Raw genomic sequence first — 11,228 nt, 5'->3', positions numbered from 1 at the left:
AGTGACACAAACAACAAAAGGCTTCCCGAATCATTTTCTTTCAAACCCCCCGTTAGTCCTACTAGATCGTGAAGTATACTTCCCTTTCAAAAACAAGGTATTTTTTACTTTAGAGGAAGGGAGAGCCTTCCTAGCTTAGAGAGAGAATGTGCAATGACCAAACAAGAGCGTGGAATGCAAACTCTAAGTGAGAGTGCAAGAGAGTGCTAGAGAGAGAGAGAGAGAGAGAGAGAGAGAGAGAAGAGATGACACCAGATGGGATCCCAAACCCCCCTCCAAGGGCCCCCCTCTCTATTGCTCCCCTCTCTATTGCTAGAGAGGTATTTGCTTTAGATTGCACAAAGGTCAAGTACAATACTTCTAGATGTTGTGGTACTTGACAACGATGATGTCAAGGATGATGACAATGTTGACGACAACGATGATGTCGACAACAACGACAACGAAGACTAGTAAACACAGAACCCTTTAGTACATTGCCATTGTTGCCATAGAACCCCTTAGTACCTCGTCATCGTCGTCAACATAGAACCCATCAGTACCTTGTCGTGGTCGTCATCATTATTGACATATAACCCATCAGTACTCACAGTACCCATCAGTACTTGCAGGATCCATTGTGCTAACCCCATGTTTATGAGGAAAACAAGTGAACCCAATTGATGTTGGAAAATTTTGGAGGCTATTCAAGATGGCCAGCCCATGTGCAATCCCCAAATCTATTAGATATCCCCCATATCCAGTGTGCTCTTCATCCTACGAACACTTTGCCAATCCCATATCATTGACATCCAATTCTCTCAACATTTCCTCTAAGGTATCATAGAAAGTTGTCTAAGACCGACCCATCCTAGCATTAAAGTCTCCTAGAAGAATGACATCTCCATCCCTAAAGAACTCCCATATGTCCTTATCCAATATCATGTAGGGTGATTGCCCCTTGGGTGATGCATAATGAGATGTGATGGGGGCAAAATATTATATTGCAATGTAGAGTGGCCTCCTTGTCTCCGCTCTCACTTTCACCCACATATATCTTGCATGCTCATCTCTTCGAACAATATGAATGAGGGGTTGAAGCTCCTCCTTGAATAGGACTACCACACCTCCTGACCCCCGTCCTCTATACATTGATCTCACATCCTATCTACAAGTAGTTTCCGAATGGTATCCCGTTACTCTAGGTAATGTGCTGCCAAGAGTATGATACGTTTTCGAGTTAAAAAAAATGTCTCTTCCCTTAAAGCTATCCTCAAATCTCTATTCACTTTTTGTATTCATTACAAAAAGAGAGAGTTAAAAAACGGCCTCCCTAAAGGATTAAAAAAAAGAGAGAGTAAAAAAAAGGCCTCCCCAAAAGATGCCAATCCTTTAGGGAGGCCTTTTAAAAAAAGAAAACTCTCTCTTTTTGTAGTGAATACAAAGTGAATTGAGATTTTTTTTTACTATCTCTCTCTCTTTGTCGTAGATGAAAAAGTGAACACGCTTTTTTTTAAAGCTCTTCAATGTGTTGTTAAAAAAAATTTCCCTCACAAGGTTTGCGTTGGTGCAGACCCTTTGAGAGAATTTTAAAATTTTCAATACGTTTCTAAGAAAAAGGGGTCGTTTTATTACCTCATGTTAGGTAAGTCATGTTTTTTGTTAACACCCTCAGAATGGATATGATATAGATGCTTTCATAAAAATGGAGGCCTCCATTGCTTCGCATATTGATCTTGACTATGCTTTCTAGTAGTTTTGGGAAATAAACAAAAGGCACTTTGAGAACTGTGTGTGTATGGGCGTGCGTGCATATTGGCCTACGATAGCCAAGGCCTATGCGATGTGACTTGAAGGCAAGTATTTCTCTCTCTTCCTTTCTTTTTGTTACAACTTCTCTCTCTGACAGTCACACATGCATGCACACAAGAGTAGTCTCTTGTGAGTTTCTCACAAGTTCTTAACCTCGTTTACATGGCGTTGAATGAATAAATCCCAAACTTATCATGAATGTCAAAAGTAGCAACCAAACCCCCCCCCCCCCCCCCCCCCCCCCCCAAATCTCTTTGCATATATAAATGGTAGAGTATAGATAAATCACATGCTCTTCGTGAATCTTAGAGCATCATCCCTTAAAGATGAATCACCTCTCTCTCCCTCTCTCTCTCTCTCTCTCTCTCTCTCTCTCTCTCTCTTTCTTTGTGTGCGTGTATTTGTGTGTGTGTTTTGTGGACAAGCTCTCCACAAATTTTAGGGCACAGCCCAATTTTCGGAACTCTTGATCATTAGATATCAATTTGAAGAGTGCGAGGTGTGTGTTTTGGATGGCACGCAAACTAATATGTGACATAAGCAATCAATACAAAGAATGTATCAATCCAAAATATGGACATGTCCTTATAAATGACATGAAAATTATGTTTTACCTTCCAGCTAAACACATAATTATACCTTATAAATGACATTAACGAATGCACAAAAGATATTACCTTTCTCTTTAATGACCGAATAGATCATGGGCACATTTCCCCAAATACAAGGAAGTATGTATTTTGGGACAAAGACAAAACTCCTTGTGTGAAATGTTTGTAGAATAGGTTATAGTGGTTTGGAAGGAAGATCCCTTCATTACCATAGAATGGAGTGATTAGGGCATAACCCGAATTTTTGTGGTCACTATTGAATGGGATGATAATTTGAGGGATACAAGGGGAGGAGTCGGCTTAGGGGATTTTGATAAGCACAATGAATGAGTGAGTCTGATTTCACAAGAGAAAATTACCAAGTGAAAATTGCCCAAATTTTGTAGAAAATAATCTCTTGTAGGTTTGGATGAATCCCTTTGATTTGAACTCCAATGGGATTCAATTTCGCTAGTATGTTCCAATAGGTGATATGATTTAATTTAAAGCTCGTGAACACCTTAAAAAATAGCACCATTAGCTCGTGAAAACGGCTGTGAGTTGGAAAGTATGAATGCAAAATTAACAAACGTCTCTCTCTTTCTCTCTCTCTCTCTCGCCAATCTCACCTACTCAAGAGAACTAAGCTCTGGATTACCGAGGAGTTGACCATGAACCACCTTAAGAATAAACAAAGTGAGCTCAAAAAGATGTTTGAAGATCGCAAGCAAGGTAAATGGGCAGTCTATCGGGGAGGTAAAGCCATCATTCAAGAGTTTCAAACTCCCAAAGAGGCTCCCCCCTCATCCGAATTCCCCTAGGTTTCCCCTTTTGTTACCCTCCCAACGGACTCTCATTCCTTAACTGAACACTATCGTTGTAATGTTTTTGTATGGTCCCATGGGTCATATCTGACCTCCATGGATGATAATATCTCTCTCTCTCTCTCTCTCTCTCTCTCTCTCTCTCTCTCTCTCTTACCAAAGGGTTTTGTGGAGTTATACCCAAATTTGCCAAGAAGCTATAGATTATGTATGTCTAGAACTTGAGGATGTTGAAGGACCCAATTTGAAGACTCCAATAGGCTTGAGATTTCAATCAAAGAAATAAATAATAAGGTAGAGTATTGGTGTAAAAGTTCTTAAATTAATTCCCTTTGGAGGTTGTGCTATGATAAAATGCTTGCTCTTTCAAAACTATCTTTGAACATGTAGGCAAATAGTAAAATGTTGGGCTCTTTCCAACTAGAGATATTATAGCTTTGATAATTGCAATGTTTGTTTATAGGTTTGAGTATCTTTCTTAAAGGAACCATGCCCTTTGGAGTAGATGGTAACAAAAGGTCGAGAATTGGTTGCGTGGACTACATAATTTGTTGTTTTCCATTGTAGGCCTAAAATTAGATTACATCGTGGCTTATTCCCACATTAATGGTTCAAGGGAAAACACTATAAGAAAAGCTATAACTTTTCTTGTATTAGCTGCCTTAAGCTCTACAAAAAAGAGTATCATGAAATGTGGGAGGTAGAGTAGCACTCTGAGGAGTAATTGTAGGGCACTTTTTACCTCCTTTTGACTTGAGGACTAACATGCTTATTGGATACTCATGTACATGTAGTTTATTAATGGAATATGGAGACTAATCTAAATAAAGTAAATTACCTAGTGAGATTGATCTAATGCTGATTATAGGTTAGAGCTAGGCTTTGGATCTATAGACGTTACGGCATGGCTCTCATACTAGTGGTTGCAATTTATGAGGGGTAGACGTGAAAACTGTTCATGGTTAATCGAAACAAATTCAAAAAGGAGACACAAGTTGAAAATGATTTTAAACACTAGATTGATTAACAATACTTAAAAAGTGAACATGATACACCTTTGTATATAGAGGTGAGACTTTTTTTAAAGCTTGCCTACTCAGTGACTTAGCTGCCCATGAATTAATCAAGTAAATTTTGTAGGTTACATGTCCTTTTAGGTGGATTCAGCTCATGAGCTACAAGTAGATGTAATGGTATTTATTTATGGTGCATTAACAATTATTTTTTATACGGTTGAAAAGTGGAAAGAAACTTAGACCACTGGGAGGATTCTTTTGCATTTTCTTCTCTTTGAATATAACATCACTATTATGGATATTTTTATGAGAAATTAGATCCCACAAGCAATGACCCATTTTGCCACTTTCTCCATAGCTAATTAAAATGCAATTTTTGGACTTTTGCTCTAGCTTCTTGGATACATGAAAAAAATGTACTTGCTATTGATCACTCCAAGCTTCTTTTAGGATGCCACCAACAAGTGACTTATTCGATGATCAATTGATCAAATGGAGTGCAGTCTTATGAGATTCTGTCAAAAATCATCTATCACCTTAGTGTGAGATAACATGCTTCAAACTTTCTCTTGAATCATGCAATTCATTCTCTCACCAACTTCGGAAGCACTAGAAACATACTCTTCACAATTATCAATCTTTCAGCACTTAAGTTTCTTGTCTGCATAATTTTAGATGAACAGTTCCATCCCTACATGATATAAAGTACACCGTTCTTATGCTTTAATAAATATGCCAAAACCTTGCAAGTTTCACAATCTATAAAAGTGATAAAAATATGTAGCATCACCTAGTGATTTGATAAGAATAGGCACACACACATCTGAACACATTAGTACTAACTTTTCAAGCTTCTTCTTGTTTGATAGACTAGAATGGGTTGACCTAGCATGTTTTCCATAGATACAATGCTCACACAGTTTAAAGTTTTAAAAGAAACTTAGCACTAATTATTGCTTTTTTTAACGTTCTAGCACTACAAATTTCTCCAGTCACATCCTCGTTAAGGATTTTTCCACGTTGCTTTTACCTAGCATTTCATTCTTCTAGACACACTACTATTGCTTTAAAATGCAAACTTTGGATTATTACAACGTTATGCATTTTTACTTAACCAATGTTGCCTTCAATTTTGTTTAGCGAATTAGAGACTGCCTTGTGACATGTTGCTGTCACTATGTATTGACACACATAGTTTTCAATTATGTGCTAAGCTTTAAGCTCCACAGCTACCACAACAAGCATACTTGTGGCATCATAAAACCACAATTATGCATACAACTCTATAAAAATCTCTCAAAGGAACAAGGAGCCCCAAAGCTCCAAGCTCTATAAGCTTGAAAACCATCTCTGTGAACTTCCAAAGACCTTCTCTGCACCCAAGCCTAAAACCGTACCACTTTGGTACCACTTTTTTGTAGGCGCACACACACACACACACACACACACACACACACACACACACACACACACACACACACACAGAGAGAGAGAGAGAGAGAGAGAGAGAGAGAGAGAGAGAGAGAGAGAGAGAACGGTATGGGGGTGGAGCTTCCTACGGTATGGGGGTGCAACTTCCTACAACAACTTAAAATGTGGATCCCTTATTGCTTAGTGATAAGAATGAATAAAATTAGAATTAGTGAATATGGGATGCTATTTTGCCCAGCACAATGGTCCTTTATCCCCAACATAGGATAAATTCCTTCCTTGAGGTTGTATTGTGCATACTCCATAAAAGTAGTAAATATTGTCTAACCATTTATACTACTGGAGTGGAGTATGCTTCAAAGCCACCTCTTCATTTGAAGAAATTCAACACACTGATACTTCATACTTCAAAACACTCCATGTTGCTCCTCACAATTCATTCAAAGAAGACATTCAACTCGGACACACTTCATACTTCAAAACACTGATGTTCCACTTCATACTTCAAGGAATTCTAAGCTATAGGGCCTCTATGATCTTCCAAACTCATCCACACTTTCAAGCAATGCCAATGATGGGCAATACCATTGGGGGAGGATTGCTAATGAAATTTCCCAAGACCCTAAATAGATAACAATATTAGATGAAGCATGAATACAAAACACTTTAAGGAATTTCAAGCTATAAATGAATTAGAGGGAGACTCTCAACATCCTTCCAAACTCTTTTCACACTTCCAACAATGCCTAATGATGGGCACTACCATTTGGGGGGGATTTTTAATGAAAATTTTTGAGATCGTAAACAAATAGCTATACTAGAGGAAAATAAAACCTCAAGGCTCAAGTGGAAGCCCTCCAATAGAAGGTGGGGTGATTGAGCCCATAATAGGAGCTCCAAGCTACACATCAAGCTAAAGGAAAAGATGTTAAAACATTCACAATCACTACACAAGAAATTCAAAGACAGACAAAGACGGATGCGTTTTTTTGGCGAGCATTTCATAGCGAGTGCTTTTTCAAAATCAGGTGAGTAGATTCCAGAGATTCCTTCTATCGAGTGGGATACTATTGACTATGCAACACATACCTCTCTATACGTGAAAGCAGGAAGAGGGGGATTGAAGGGGCATCCTCATTGGTAGCATGAGAAACTGTTCACCAAGCTGACATCGAAAAGTCTGTCTCGGCACGCTGGAATGCAACATTGTCTGATTGCAAAGGGTCAGTTGGCAACACAAGAGAGGGGAGTACACACTTGAGTGGCTGCAGTCCAGAGGGTTGGCAACAAAAACAGGCACCCATTCACCCCATGTGCATTGTAGCTTGCTCCACTTTTCTTGTCTGTAAACAAAGACCCAGGATACCTAGGATATGGCCCCTTCCCAAATGCTCATGTGCACTCCGATGCCGCCTCTAACGACACCCTTGCCCCACCCTGATAGAACCCTCTGTTGATTAGATGCGTCGTCGCTCCTGCAAGCACCGTCGCCATGTTGATCACTATGCCCTCCATGCCCACATCCTTGTAGGGAGATACCAAACGGGGTTGTTTGCAGGCCAAATTGCGGTAGCACATACGGCCAAGCACAATAGCCCGGGCATTGAGTGCCAGGGTTGCCCACCCAAGCATATGTGAGCTTTTGGTTTGCATTGTGGCGGACGGAGGGGTTGAGCTATGGAAATCATGCGAGTTCATGCAGAATCCCTCCACGAGATATCATCAACAGTGAGATGAAGTAGAAACCCTTGCTGCCAATAGGGAGAACTTGTAAGAGAGCGAAGAGAGAAGGAGAGCAAGAAGGAATGTTTTCTTGAGTTGGGTGGGAGGGGAAGGGGAGGGGAGGGAGGTTAGAGAGAAGGAGGAGGTGGCATGGGTGTGGGAGAGGTTGGTGTAGGAGGAGGCGGTAGACCACCAGGAAGAGACAGAGGGTTGGGAGGAGGAGATGGAGGAGAGACAAGAGAGGAAACAAATCAAGATTCAAGAAGTGGCCCTCTCTCTCTCTCTCTCTCTCTCTCTCTCTCTCTCTCGTGCGCGCCCACTTGCATATGTGATATATCTATATCTATATATATATATATATATATATATATATATATATATATATACACACACACACACACACACACACACACACACACACACACATAGGTACTGCTACCGACTTTGTTTAATTAAACCTTACCCTTCTTTCCCCCAAAAAACTACCCCTAATCAGCTTATGGTTCCCCTGCGCTCTTAGTCTCTCTTACCTTCATTCTAGTCATTTACAACTAGGAACACTGCACCATTTCTTTAAAATAAAGGGGCTTTTTTACTCCCCCCCCCCCTCGGATGGCTAGTTTTTGGCCTCATACGTGGTTGCCTCTTAAATTGCCCCTGGGAATACCCCCTTGATTGGATTCCTTTGGTATTTTTGACACCACGTTAAATAGCTAGGATTAACCCCCCCCCCCCCCCCCCCCCCCCCCCCCCCCCCCCCAATCCCCCTTTCTTTACTTGGAACTTAAACCCCTTGTGGGACTACGGTCTTTTAGTGGAACTGCGGCCGATTACGTGGGACCCTTTCCCTTGCAGGACGCCTGCCTTGCCACTTATTAGCTCTCGATTTGTGTAGGGCTTTATGACATGTCTGTAATGCACATGTATTATGGCGTATCACACTAGGTACTCTGCCACTACTGGCTCTCTCTCTCTCTCTCTCTCTCTCTAACCTCCTACGTGCTTACTATTATTCCACCTCTCGCCTACCTTAACAAGAGAGGATCATGGTGGCTGCCTCTAGTGCTCCTAGGCCTTGAGAGTCAGGCTGATTGTGCTGATCGAGTGGATCTTCCAGACGGTGCATTCACCTGCGGGGCCTTCTATATAAGGAGGTGAGGGTTGCTTTGGCCCCTCACTTAGCCTTGGATTCGCATTTTTGTGTGTCTATGCAAAAATAGTGAGAGAGGGCTTTTTGTCTACCTGCTTACAGTGGTGCTATGGAGTTGGTTGAACATGGTGCGCTATCTCAGGTGAGTAAACTGTCGAACTAGCTCTGTTCTGCAAAATTACGTCTTTTTACTCTGCATTGGCCAAAAACATGGGGTCTCATTTTTTGAGTAATGTACCAATGTTAACTTAGCACAATAAGGCTTTTAAACACCTGTTTGTTTTCTACACCATATTGATCAATTCACTGGTTTTGTTCTACTTACATTAAAAAGTTGTTGGAATTGGTGAATATGGTTATCTTATGGGAGTACTGGGTTCTTTTCCCATATTACCATGAGGTATTTATAAGGCAATTTTCTCAGCACTTGCTTCGGTGTGTAGTAAACTGTCGAACTGTCTGTTCTGTTGTGCAAAAAATTGATGTAGCTTAAAATTGTAATACTATTTTGTTTATCGACTTGAGCTGGTTGTTAATTGGAGGATTCGTCATTGCTATCTTTCTGTGGGTACAATAGCATGTAGGTTTCGAGGCTTAACTTGGTTTATTTTTGCTCTTGGGTAAACTACACTCTGTCGCTCGCGATGTCTTACTGGTGTTAATTGTGCAGATTATGAGTTTTTTTGGGAATGGATTGTACATAGTTCATTTTGGATAATTTTTGGTACCGTTTTACTCTTTCAAAAGACCTATACATGCAAAAAAACTTTGGGTATAAAAGACACAAAATGTTTTATGAGCAAAAAATAGGGAATAAGGCACTTGGATCGAAAGGGGTGGTGGCCTTCGGATCAAAATTTTAGCTATATTAAATAAGCTGTTTTAAAGTTAAATTTAAAAATTGGGGTATGTAATAACCTTATATATTAATGCACTTGTATCTTAAAGGAGTGATGACCTTTTTGATTACAAGTTTAAAAAGAACAGAAAAAAACTCACACCTTGAGACTTTTTTCAAACACAGAAGTAAATGATAGGACAATGGTTTTAAGTTAAAAAGGATGTAACATGGACAATGATACCAAGTGATAAAGTCCATTGACAACTGTAAAACGTATTCAAGGCTAACATATCTATTGTGTTGTTTGAATGGATGCGAGTGATGACTCTATCTTTTCTTGGAATTTTTTTGGCTTAGCTGTTGTCCTTCCTTGATGTACTAGACTCTTACCACTTTATGGAACAAACAACACAAATGAACCTTTGTACTTAAACACTAGAATAAGACTTGATTCTAAGGCTGACTTGTTTTTGTGCTACCCCTGGTCACTCGTCTAAAGCCAGCTATATTTTGAAATTTCATGTTCATTTGTGTTTATTTATTAAAATAAAACAGCTACACACACACACACGCGCGCGCACACACACACACACACACACACACACACACACACACACACACACACACACACACACACACACACACAGAGCAATTAAGATAAAAAGCTCCCTTTGAAAAGCTCGCTCCAAAAATTGAGGTTTAGAGGGAGCTTTTTTTTTAATGCTTATTTCAATAAAAATCTGGAAAAAGCTTCCTCCATTCCCATCCCCCTATGTTACCACAACATAGTTAGCTTCTATCTTTCCCACGCCCTTTCGTAAAGTGCTTCCTTGATATCATTTTCCTCGTGGGTGTCGAGCTCTTAGTAGTAACTTTGTTGTTGTCTTTTCTCTTTTCATGTGCTCCTTGTCTTGGTCATTGGTTATTCTTGGAAAGCTTGGAAAGACAAAGGCAAAAATCTCATTGCTGTTCATCCAAAAAATTATGTCTAGCACTCTCTTGTTGGATGAAAGCATCGGTTATTTGACAAGGGCAACGGTGGCTTGTCGGGTCAAAAATTCTATTGCTTTGGTGGAGAGATGTATTATCTTCAGGTAGACATACTCAACTTCCTTATACGAAAAGGTGTTTCATTGGTAGACTATGATCAGAGGGCTTGCATTGGTAGGGAGTTTGCGATGTCAACAACTTTGATTTGGCATGAGTTTCTTCAAAGACGATTGCTTTATTCCTTGTCCACCTATTAGGAAGACACGAGCTTTTGTTTCCTTTGTTTGGTTTCGTGCTGCTAGAACTTTTTTCCCCTCATGCGATTGAGGTTTTGGAAAGCACTCCATCCACATAATCTTCATCACTTTTAGCTGCTTTTTGACATGCTTTGTTCTTGGGGTTTCCAAAAGTAGAGGAGTGAGATCAATAGAGGTAGAATCGGAAATTAAAAGATGTTGGTATTTTAGATTCTATCAAATCATATTTTATCTTTGGACTTCTTTCTTGCACTTAAATGCACCATTTAACTTTTCCATATTACAACTTTAAGCACTAATCACATAAAATCATGAGCATCCATTAATATGAATAAAGTAGCGGCTTTCCGCATATTGAGCGTTACATTATGCTTGAATCTGCTTCAAGATAGCTTTCATATGTCTTCTACTATGCATATGAGCTTCTTGCTATCCTCTTATCCTCCTCTGCTATGTCTACCTTATCTTGTAAGAAGTTAATCTCTCTGTTTCTTTCCCTGCCAACTCTATTGTAATTGATCTATACCCTCTTGGATTTTGACCCTCCCCCTTCATAGCACATATCACCTTTTTCAATCAAAACTAGCTCCCATGTTGTACTTCGATGAATTGAAGC

The 11,228-nt window shown here is 39.8% G+C and overlaps 1 pseudogene; it reads right to left on the bottom strand.

Annotated features, from left to right (window-relative positions):
* Positions 1 to 6,876: 6,876 nt before the first annotated feature.
* Positions 6,877 to 7,608, bottom strand: LOC147465608 (protein PHOSPHATE-INDUCED 1-like; annotated as a pseudogene).
* Positions 7,609 to 11,228: the final 3,620 nt, after the last annotated feature.

Source organism: Adiantum capillus-veneris, chromosome 1, assembly GCF_014529385.1.
Source record: "Adiantum capillus-veneris isolate H3 chromosome 1, ASM1452938v2, whole genome shotgun sequence".
Lineage (NCBI taxonomy): Eukaryota > Viridiplantae > Streptophyta > Polypodiopsida > Polypodiales > Pteridaceae > Adiantum > Adiantum capillus-veneris.
The sequence above is the reverse complement of the archived record's forward strand: the minus strand, read 5'-3'. Positions and strand labels throughout refer to the sequence as shown.